Here is a 12,366-nt window from a genome sequence, read left to right as displayed (position 1 = left end):
GTATCTACCTGGGTAAACCTTCTTTCTTCCAAATGTCCCTTCACATTCAGAAAAATATCTCTTGGCTGTCACAGCCTTCTATGCGTATCCACTATAGCACTTATCTGAATGTGCTCATATAAATAATTAGGCATTTATTTGTGTAATGCAATCTCCCCCCAAATATATAAGCTACATCAGGATAGAAACATACTGATATGGTTTGGCTATGTTCCCACCCAAATCTCATCTTAAATTGTAGCTCCCGTAAATCCCAGATGTGGGAGGAATGTGGTGGGAGATACTTGAATCATGGGGGTGGGTCTTTCCAGTGCTGTTCTCATGATGGTGAATAAGTCTTATGAAATCTGATGGTTTTATAAAGGGGTGTTCCCCTGCACATGCTCTCTTGTCTGCCTCCATGTAAGACGTGCCTTGCTCTTCTTCCTTTGCCTTCTGCCATGATTTTGAAGCTTTCCCAGACATGTAGAACTGTGAGTCCATTAAATCTTTTTCCCTTATAAATTATCCAGTCTCAGATATGTCTTTATTAGCAGCATGAGAATGAACCAACACACATACCTTGTTTCTTTCACTATTGTATATACAGCTTCCACCAAAATATTTGGTACAAGTTAGGTATTCAAAAATAATCACTGACTGGTTGAATTGATATAAGCCGATCTTCTTCTAAACATATATTACCATTGTTACTATCCTTTCTGAAAATGGAGACTAGTATAGACAGCCTATATTAATTCTCTCTAAAATGATTGAATAGTAGTTTCCTTGTTAATATAATAATGGAGAATGAGAAAAATAGACTTTTCAGAGAAATGTGCGACATAGTCTCAGCCTCATTATCAGCAATAATTATGGACCAAGTATAGAAGCGTTGGTGGGCTATATTAAAAATTAAACAAAGATCTCAAATAACTTGGATTCAAATCCAGGCTATGGTGTTGGCTACGGGATGTAGAATGAGTTATTATATCTCACTGAGTCTCATCTGTCTGAACTGCAAGTTGGAAACAATAATATCTGTACATACCTGTCAGAGTTACAGTGAGTATTAACTAAAGTGTGTAAAACACCTAGTCAACATATAAGATCAATGACTATGGACTTGGACCATATCTTGCTGGTTTACCAATCCTCAACTATTCCTGACATGATGTTAGTTCTGTGAATAAAGGAAGGAACAAATCAAATTGTAGAGTAATGAATAGGTAGTTTTTTTGGATAACTAAATCTGAACTTACATCCTTGGCATCAACCTCCAGAGGCACTGAAAATCCAGCTTAAAGAAACCTTAAAAATCTACAGTTTTCACTGATAACAGAGAGCTGTAGCAGAGGGATTAAGCAAAGCAATCTCAGCCATTGAAAGAGGAATGCTTCATAGGAAGCTCAGGTTTTCAAAGGGACTAAAAATTCAGTGTTGTTTTTCTGACACCTGAAGGGAAAAACACAGTTAACACTTCTTCAGTGAAGCTGACCTGCAGTTGAAAGTTTTTATTTATTTTTATTTTATTTATTTATTTATTTTTTTGAGACGGAGTCTTGCTCTGTTGCCCAGGGTGGACTGCAGTGGCACAATCTCGGCTCACTGCAAGCTCCGCCTCCTGGGTTCACGCCATTCTCCTGCCTCAGCCTCCCGAGTAGCGGGAACTACAGGTGCCCACCACCACATCCAGGTAATTTTTTGTATTTTTAGTAGAGACGGGGTTTCACCGTGTTAGCCAGGATGGTCTTGATCTCCTGACATCATGATCCACCCGCCTCAGCCTTCCAAAGTGCTTGGATTACAGTCATGAGCCACCGCACGCAGCTGGAGGTTTTTAATAATTATCAGGGATTTTTTTTTCCAAGAGAAAGGAGATAACCAAGGAAGTATCCTAATACATAACTACCTGCTTCCTGTTTAGCAGGCCTTTATGAATGAGAAAACATGTAAAATGAAATTTCAATTGTATTTAAGAGAAAAATTTCTCTTTGCAAAATGTAAGAGAAATTCCATGTAGGATTTCTAGGTAGCAGACTGAAAATTATGTTTGTATCCCCTCTTACCTGTGACACCACTAAAATAACAGTAACATTCAAGTTCTAAAATGAAAGAGCTAAGAAACCAATCACACAATGCATCTCCTGCCAGCAAGAGAAAGGGAGAGAGAGAGAGACAGAGAGGATGAAAATCAGAAATGCAAGCTCATTTTCACTGACACTGGAAACATGTGTGACTCCAAACCACAATATACAAGGAAGCGCTGACAAAGTCAGCTAAGGGAAAACCAGGATGTGGGAAGATGTCAAAAAAAGACAACTGTGCTGCCGATCTCAGACAAAGCTGACAGCAAAATTACCCAAACTGTCACCAACTATCCTTGGGTGGTGCATACTACAGCTTGGCTCACTTAGCAATCATGCCAACCCCGTCTCCTTTGTCATCCGCTAATGTCGGGGACAGAAAGCAAAGTACTTGAAGAATAAATATAAAACTACAAACAAAAGAGGATAGGAGTACCTGTCAACAAAGTCTGCAAGTCTGAAAGTACATTGAAGTGGTTGGTGGTTGAAGAGAGAAGACTTGCTAGAGGGGCCTGCAGCAGAGGTGTTTGCCGCTCTGTTCTGGGCATGAAGATAAAACTTAACAGAAAGCAGACGGCGTGAGGAACAGGCCTAAAACCTGGCTACTCACTGAAGTCTGTCTGCTGAACAGCTTTGCCTGTTCACCCAACTTTACTTCCCCCACACAACAAAGTCAGCCGGGCAGGGAACCGGGCTGGCACTGTTGGGCACCCCAGAGTAGCGTCCTCAGCAACTGTGTCCCTCTCCCACTCTGTCTCCTACAAAGCAAGGTCTGGTTGTCAGGAAGCCCCACCTGTACTCACAAAGTTCAAAATCAGCCCACCGAGCACAGATCTGGATACATATACTAAAGCAAGGCAGCCCAAACTGGCCACTGAGAAAATCAACCAATTCTTCATTTGTAAATAGAGAAGGACAAGCAATGATAAGCAGCACATACAGGGGGAGAACCAGAAACATGAAAGCAAAAATCCAAGGGAAGTAAATAAACAATTGAGCCTAAGGGAAATAAATAAACCAGGGAATGCAAGTAGCTATTGAGGTAGCTGAAGTTTGTTTCTTTCAATGCAAAATTATAAATATCTATATGCAACCAACACCCTACAGTAAAAAATTCATGTATAACTTTTGACTTTCCAAAAACATAAAAACTAATAGCCTACAGTTGACCAGAAGCTTCACCAATAACAGAAACTGTCAATTAACACATATGTTGTATGTCATATATGTTATATACCATATTCTCACAATAAAATAAGATAAAAAACATGTTATTGAGAAAATCACAAGGAAGAGAAAATATACTTAGTGTTTATTAAGTGGAAGTGGATTATCATAAAGGTATCCTTCATCCTCAACATCTTCAAAGTTGAGAAGGCTGAGAAGGAAGAGGAAGAAGAGGGGTTGGCCTTGCTGTCTGAGGACTGGTGAAGACAGAAGTAAATCTGTGTATAAGTGGATCCATGCAGTTCAAACCTATGTTGTTCAAGGGTCAAAAATATATGTGTGTGTATATATATATACACACACACACACACACACATATACACACACACATACATACACATATGTATGTGGAAAATATATATAGCAAAATAGATATGACATATATTTACATATATATTACTATACTTGATTTATGTACTTAATATATTTCAATATATTTGTGTATTATATAATTATACATGTACGTATACTTAACATACAAATATATAAGTATATACTTATAAGCGTATATATACCTTTATATACACATATATACACATATACTTAATTTTTTCATAAAAATTGAGGAACATAGACTCAGTAACCAGGCTGCCTAAGTTTAAATATCAGCTCCACCACTTACTAGGTATATTTCAAATAATACGGTGTTTTAAAATACTTAGCTCATATGTTGTTTCAAGGATTCCTGAGTTCTTCTGTCTATGCTTGTATGCCTCCACATCTTGAGCTCTACATAAGCCTGTCCTATGTTTATAACACCTATGACACCTTCCAGGACAGAAATAAAAAGGCAATGGGCATGGAGTAGAAACAAGAGAACAACTAAACAGCATAAAGGACTGTAATTAAGGGTGCAGCCTCCAATGAATAAGATTACTCTGCTACTTGTGAAATGTTTTTAATATCATCCACATGTTCCCTGGTAGAGATGACAGAATTTGGAGACAGAAATGGGAGCAAAGTTGAGAGGAAGGGGAAGATATCTTAATTTTATCTGATGAGGTGCCAAACGCCAGTAGAACAAGATATCTAGGCTAACTATTTTATTTTAAAGTTAACACATAACCAATAGAAAGCCTGCAAATAATAAGAATGATTGGAAGTTGAGAGGGAGAAGGAAAGATGGCGTAGTGAATGGTGAACCTCATCTTTCATACAGAGGAGTCAAGAGACCAAGAACTTATAGGGCAAATAAATTTAGTGTAATGTAAATAACCCACTAAGTGCACTAAAATAGGAGTGGTTAAAAGAGCCTGCCTCTGGCTAGTGGGGTGATGTGGGGAAGGATGGTGTATTAGTCCATTCTCTCACTGCTATAAAGGACTGCGTGAGACTGGGTAATTTACTAAAGAAAGAGGTTTAATTGACTTCCAGTTCCACATGGGTGGGGAGGCCTCAGGAAACTTACAATCATGGGGGAAGGGGAAGCAAACACGTCCTTCTTCACATAATGGCATGAAGAATTGCCAAACAAAAGGGGGAAAAGCCCCTTATAGCACCATCAAATCTCGTGAGAACTCACATTCTATCACCAGAACGGCAACATGGGGGTAACCACCCCCATGATTGAACTACCTCCCACCAGGTCCCGCCAACAACACATGGTGATTATGGGAAATATAGTTCAAGATGACATTTGGGTGGGGACATAGCCAAACCATATCAGGTGGGCTGGGAAATTATGGCTGTCACTGTTAGCTCTTTTTTATTATTTCGTTGTTTCTCCCTGTGTGTGTATTATTTTATGCAAAGTATTAAAACAAAGAAGCTGACACTTTAAACTTCTGATGACAGAGCACAGATCTTATTTTTCTTTTTCACCGTAATTATTTTCTTTCTAATCTTGAGAACATGTTTTTAAATGGCTGTTTTCCATTTTGCCTCCAAATGCTATTATTAAAATAATAAGCATTTCTATAGGTAAAGAATAAATCATTCAGGTGTTGAGACACTAGAATGAAGTGACTAAATCATCAGGGGAAAACTGGGGCTCTAATTTAGCTGCTGTGTATGCAAGAATACACAAACTTTAAAACTGTATTAATTTTTAGAAATATTTACATTACAAAGTATTTTTATTGATCAGAGAAGTGGCTTTATGTTATTTTTAGTTGGTTTATTCATCTATATTTAAGTGTAAATGAGAGTTTATAACTGATCAGATACAAATAAGAATATTCATAATCTACAAAATAACATGTTTATGTTGAAATAACAGTTAGATGCCCCCTTCTACTTACCCATTGACTTTCTGAAAACTGATCTGTCTACTCTGCCTCCATTTCTTCCCCAGAAAGTCCCTCCTTAAGGGCTCTTCGATCTGAGTTTGGTGCACAAACATCACCCCCAAGGTTTTCAGTAAGTGTTTTCCTCCTTGGTTCCTTGCACCCCTCAGTCTACCTTCCAGCACAGGACACAAGTGCCCATCCCCTACCTCTGCATCCTTCTCCTCTTAATGCATCCAGCCCAATTCAGCTCTTTGGACAGAATGGCTCACAGGGCACATCCACAGCTCTGTCCTATCCTGTGCTTCGAGAGCACTGCTGGCACACTCTACACATTCCCCACACCCTTCCCTGTACTCCCAACTAGACTATACATTCCTCAAAATCACTGATCAAACATTCTGCCTTCTTCCCAGGGGTGACTAGCACAGTGCTGGGTCAATCAGAGGCCCATAAGATGTTACCTTTTGTTCTAAACTTTATGTTAGGCTCTCCAGGGACCTTCCAGCCAACCATGTTCTAGACCAGTCAGTATCATAGTCCTGAACAATCCACTAGACAAATGAAATAGCCTCTATTTGTATAAAATTGTTTTCTTCTACTACTTATTTTATTTCACTTCACTTTGTGTTTTTGTAACCTATTTTCAAAAATGTATTTGTGTGTATATATAATGTACATTAATTTTCTTTTTCAAAACATCAGATAAACCAATATGCAAATTCAAGTCCAAAACAAAACAGAAAGTGTTTATAGTATTTCAAACTCTTTTATTTGTAATCAATGTCCTTGTTGGTATTTCAAAAGTATCTGAAACGGTTTGCAAGAAAAGACATGCATAATAAGGTTATTTAAAATAAAATAGGTTTTGAAAAGCCTTATATTTCAGATGAAATGCCTAATCTGCATTTTTTTGCAAAGGAAAGCTTTGAGTTCTTCCTTCTTTTACTTGGAAATAGTATGTTAAATTGCCATGTTAGGAAAACCAGTCTTTTGGTGTTAAAATTATCTATCTCTAACTGGAGTATTGAAAAGTTTCAACTTGAGATCTGTCCGTGATATGATTTCATTTTTTTTCCAGTAATTGCTTTCTAATTGTGCTGGATCCATCCTGCGTTTCCCACTGCGTACTTTAGTGATACCTTGGTAAGATGCAGTAACTTTCCACTCAGTTTTGCTTATTTTGCAAGTCTCATTTGGGGCAACAAAGAGTCAGTACTCTAACAGCTTGTGGGTGGGCCTGGTTGGGGAGTTTCTTGGGGACAGGGAGTGCTGCAAGTTGGAAGGAAGGGATTTATTTGACCACTTCTCTCCCTTCCTTCTTCTAGGCTCTTGCTAGTCCTCACTGTTGGGACAATGAGGAAGAAGTGGGGTAAAGGCAGGCCTTCTTCTGCTGCCTGCAGGGAACAATCCTCTTGTTAGTAAATTTATACTTTCCTCTGCCGAGGTCCTTCATGTTGATGTCGGCATTGTTACATGTACGGTATTTCCAAGGAGTCCTGCATGGGCCTCTACTCTGCAAAATACTTCCAGTCCTGGATAGGTCTTCCATCATTACCTCTTAGCCCCACATATCTACCAATGTTCCCTGGGCGGTGGGCTTTCCTTGCTCAGCAAGTGACCTCTTGCATGGGGTCCCAGAGTAAAGACAAGTTCGGCTATCAGTTCAGCATCCACTTAACTTATAGTGAACTGAGGTATTCCCTTATGGCCTGCCAAACAGGGAAGTACGAGGTTGTTCTATCGCACTTCCCCCTAAATTCTACCTTGCCACCTCACTTATCTCTTTCTCTGCTCAGAAAACCTGAAAGAAAATCAAGTCTTCTAGTTAAGTAACTAATCAAGTCTTCTATTTAAGCAACTAATACCTCCCATAGACCCAGCAGCTGGGCCCATATGCTAGATCCCATGCTTTCAAGAGCCCTGCTCTTGCCCTCTTTTGAACCTACCCCTTCCCATCAGAGTAACAGTCTGTGAGATATGCCTACTCGGAGTCACACACACACACACACACACACACACACATTTTAGACCATGCTCCAGGTCCCTGGGACAACCTCTTTCTTGAGCCCATACTCCTGAGAGAAGACAGCATCCAGTGTGCCTACACCCAGACCTCAAGGATGGTCAACGAAGGCTGGGGGTGGACTGGGAGAGAAGGATGTGGGGACTAGGGAAGGGGCCTGAATTTTGTCAGTTCCAGATGGGGCTTCCACTTCAACTCTCAGCCTGGGTCTCCAAATGTTAATGACCAGCCCAAAACAGATTCTCAATTGAAGGATGATGTGTGCTATTACCCATCTTGCAGACATCCAAATCTCTTGGAGTACTATTCCCTTGCCTTAGAGAAGGAGAACCACTCCTTCCCTCTCCCCATGGGAAGTCACCACCACAAACCTCACTCTTCCTAACAGGATTGAAAGACCTATTCATTCTCATTCCATTTTTTATATTGGAATTTGGAAAAGTGTTATGTGTGTAAGAAGGAAGTCAATGGTGGGGTCAGTTTTAAATTGGTCCCTTTTAGTAAACCCTACAAATAAATAGATGACCCGAACCAATTTCTGGTGGCTTGCTGTGTCACTCTGAACTTGGAGCGTGGGAGCTCTTTGTGTCTTTTGTACTCAACGTTCAGCATTTATGCAGCCTTGAGACAGTAGGAAGAAATAAACCTGTTAATACATATGTATTTGTCATTTACCTATCTATATGAGAAGCTAAGAGAAAGAAATAATGTAGACATGAAGACCAGGTACCAAGAAATATAATTATGTTAGTTGGAGGTATTGGGGACAGAGAAAGAGCAAAGGGCAGATTGAAGAGACATGTTTAAAGAAGACTCCCTAGGGCTTGGTGGATTATGGACTGTATGCATTAAGGAAAGGAGATTATCAGAGACATTTCTTAGGCAAAAGTCAAAACATGGCAGCTTCTGCCCTGCGTCTGGTTCTTGGTCTAATTTACAAGTTTGTTTGGTCTACCTAATATTATAAAATACTTTTTAAATGAATTTTACCGACATGTAAAAAAACGATATTTCATATAGCAATCACTTTTTAAATTTTTGGCTTCTCTTTTATAACTGGAAGATCTGACAACCCTGCGCTGACATTCCTACACTCCATCTGTCAACTGGAGCTGAAGAGTGTCTGTCCCTCCATGGAGCAAATGTGTCTCCAGTTTGCCACAGTCCTCTCCCAGTTTATGTGACTCCTTTGCTCCTATCAACACCTGAACTTGCAATCCCTATTCTAATGTTCCTGTCCTAAGGAACACAAAATTGGTGGCACCATCAGTGGAAATAGAAAAGATGATGCTGCTTTGGAGAATTCAATTTTGTTCATGTTCAGTCTGAGGTAACAGGAGGACATCACTGACAAAATGCCCTGTGGCAGGAAGTGCAAGGTCAAACTTTAGGAAAGTGTCTGCAAGAAGAGTTGCCCAAGCCAAAGACTGTCATAGGTATTGCTGGCTCTGGTGGAAGCAAAAACTTCATTCACGTATCCATTCACTGCAGTCATCTATTTGTTTGTTAACAAATATTTCAACAAATATACACTGGGAGTCTATTATGTGTCAACACTGGGCTAGATGCTGGGAATTCTGGGGTAAGTAAAGTAGAAATGGCCTGTGCCCCAAAGGATACTATGGTATAGTTGGAGACATACACATTAGTCAAATGATCACATTATAAAATATAAAATGCATTTTGCAGCTGTTATGGAGAGGTCAATGGTGCTCTGAGAAATTAGAGAAGTGAGGGTGTGAGGAGAGCTGGCCAGCCAGAGAGATCAAGGAAGTCTTCCTGAGGAAACAGTACTGGAACCAGGATATGCAAACTGAGTAGGATGCATCCTGGTAAAGAGAAGAAGGAAGTGAGTTCCAGGCAGGGCAAACAGTTTTCGCAAGGCAAGTCCCAGACATTAAATGATACCCTGCAGTGGTGAGATGGGGGAAGGGGGGTAAAAGGAATCTAGCCAGGGCTGAGACTGAAGTGGTCCATGGGATCCAGGCTTGCAGGGTGCCGTAGGCTTTGTTAAAGTGTCTGTCTTTATTCCAAGTGCAATGGAAGTTCATTGGTGGTTTTTTAGTGGGCTGAGGGAAGAAGACACATTAGAAACATTATTGGATTTATGTTTTCAAAATTTTACCTAGTTTGCACAGAAAATTTTACTTAGAGTGTACAGAAAAACTAATGAATGGGGGCAAACAAGAGAGAAAGCTAGAGCTGAAATCCAGGCAGCATGATCCAAAGTGGTGAGGCTCTATAGAAAGACTTCAATCAGGCCAGGAGCAGTGGCTCACACCTGTAATCCCAGCATTTGGGGAGGCTGAGGCAGGTGGATCGCTTGAGGTCGGGAGTTCGAGACCAGCGTGGCCAACAGGGTGAAACCCTGTTTCTACTAAAAACACAAAAATTAACTGGGCAGGGTGGCAGGCGCCTGTAATCCCAGCTACTCAGGAAGCTGAGGCAGGAGAATCCCTTGAACTAGGTAGGCAGAATTTGCAGTGAACTGAGATTGTGCCACTGCACTCCAGCCTGGGCAACAGAGCAGGACTCTGTATGGGAAAAAAAAAAAAAAAAGGGAGTGAGGGGAGGAAGAAAGAAAGAAAAAGTTCAATCAAAGTACTAAGAAGTAGCCATGTTAGTGGGGTATGGTGAGCAAATAATTAAGTAGATAAGTCATGGAGAGGAGAGCCAAGCTTATGGAATAACATGAAAGAACAGACTATAGATATGAACGCAAACCAGGGGAGGTGGGTGATTTAAAGTTCAGGACATAATAAATTCCTCCAGAAACAGAACTGAGGTGTGCATCTAAGCCAGTGGAAAACCCAAAGTAGGAGACCAACAGAAGGAATGCCTTTGGGAAATCAGAACTTGTCTGTAATACACAGATCATAATACTGGGCAATAGGTCCCACTTCAGCTAGGAATCTTCTTCCATGATTCTTACTGGGAAAAGAATCACATCCAAGATGTGACTAACCCAAAAAGCACAGAGCAACAACCTGTCATACCCGAGAGGTCCTGACAGCATCCACAACATCACCAAAGGTTCTAGGGCCATAAACAAAAAGGAGGTGCAAATACAGAGGCTTTGCAGAGAAGCAGGATTATCATTCATAATTATACACTTTACATGCTTCAAACCATCAATGTATTACAGCAAAGAAATTACGCGGCTGAATTAAGAATTCCTCCAGAGGAGAATGAAGGTAATGAAGTCTATGTTGAATATAAACTCAAACCAATTAATTCTCCCAACACTGCTGCACAGATTACAAATTCTACCAATGCAGTCTGAACCATCAAAATAGAATAACACTATAAACTTCTTTATTGGCACTAAAACAAGTCAGTCATAGGACAAACAGCCTAGCTTAACATTTTGTGGCATGTCAGATAATAAATTTTATTTACATTTGCATTCTGTTAATGAATGAAGCAAACCACTAATAACCAGCTCTCCAATGACCACTCTAAAGTTTCATGATTGCTGTTCCCCCAATATAAGTCAATCATAAAAGAGAAAAAAGAATCTCTAAATTTTCATAAAGGAGAATTGTTGCTTCTCTGCTGAGCTTGAGAGACCTCTCCTGCTTTGGTAGAACTATTTCCTCCCAACTTTTAGTTCACAAGGTTTTTGTGGACTCCACTACTGGGTACCAGAAAAAAAGCCTATGCCCCAAGGGCCACACCACTCAGTACAACCCCTCCCAGTGATTGGCTCAGGGATGGCAATGTGATCCAGAATAGCCAGAGACGGAGTGAATACTTGGACTTCCATAGGAACTATAAGAAAAAGACAGTTCAACCGGACTTCTGGTTGAAAGAGTGAGGTTAAGGAAGCTGTGGTCTTCTTGTGACTTCAAGGTCAGAACCCAGCTGCAAAAGGAGCAAGATGGAGAAAGGAGAGTCGAAAGACAGAGAGAAACATGATCTGAAACCAAACATGCTCCTGGATGTTTCAGTTACACAAGGCAATACATTTTCCTTTTTGCTCAATTCAATTTGAATTGACTTTTCTGTCACTTGTATGAGAAAATATCTTAATTGAAACAGTATCCAATACAGGTAAAGATGCCCAGAAGACATGATGCCCATTTATCTCGTTCACATGGTATCCATTATATGCTAGATATGGTCCTTGATCTTGGGGTCTTACAGCCCAATGAGGGAAAAGGCTCGTGCCTTGCAGAATAGACACCAACACAAGCCAATGTGGGGTAAATGCCAAATGAAACATGACAGCAGGGTGGTGAGCACCAGGGGTACAGGAAAGTATAACCTGAGGAGCTAGTGGCTGTGATACACCGGCACCCTCCCCATCAGAGCTGTGAAGGCTGCAAGCCCAACTGACGCCCTTACAATCCACATGATCTTGTGTTTGTTCTATTTGGGCATAAGTAGAACAACTATTAACTGCATATGCATTGGTGTATGCAACTGTGTATGCATACAAATCCCACAATATGACAAGTTAGGCTAGATACATCTCAAACTTCTAAAATTAATCCAAAGCAAAATAATAATAATAATAAGAAGAAGAAGAAGAAGAAAGGAAAGAAAAAACAATGTATAGTAAGGCCTTGGGCTTCATTTCCCTATTTCCTTAACTTACAATGAACTTTTGACTATTAAACTTGTGGAAGTGATTTTTATAACTTTCTCTTCTGAAATAATCATAGATTCAGAGGAAATTGCCAAAAAAAAAAAAATACAAAGAGGTCCTAAGTCCTTCTCTCAGCCTCCCAAAATTACAATATCCTGTACAGCTACAGTAGGATGTACAGTAGGATGTCAAAACCAGGAAATGGATGTCAGCACAATCCACAGAGCTAAT

General features: G+C 40.1%; 1 long non-coding RNA gene across 1 annotated transcript in view; it reads left to right on the top strand.

The window, feature by feature from the left end:
* The window catches only part of LOC129488517 (uncharacterized), a 29,411-nt gene extending 20,392 nt beyond the window's left edge, over positions 1-9,019 (top strand). The window contains exons 4-5 of the long non-coding RNA XR_008659680.2: positions 6,600-6,664; positions 8,608-9,019. This is a non-coding gene — a long non-coding RNA (uncharacterized lncRNA). The remainder of the gene's footprint in view (positions 1-6,599; positions 6,665-8,607) is intronic.
* The last annotated feature ends 3,347 nt before the right edge of the window (positions 9,020-12,366 follow it).

The sequence above is a fragment of the Symphalangus syndactylus genome, chromosome 8 (assembly GCF_028878055.3).
Source record: "Symphalangus syndactylus isolate Jambi chromosome 8, NHGRI_mSymSyn1-v2.1_pri, whole genome shotgun sequence".
NCBI lineage: Eukaryota > Metazoa > Chordata > Mammalia > Primates > Hylobatidae > Symphalangus > Symphalangus syndactylus.
This window is presented reverse-complemented; position numbering and strand designations above follow the sequence as displayed.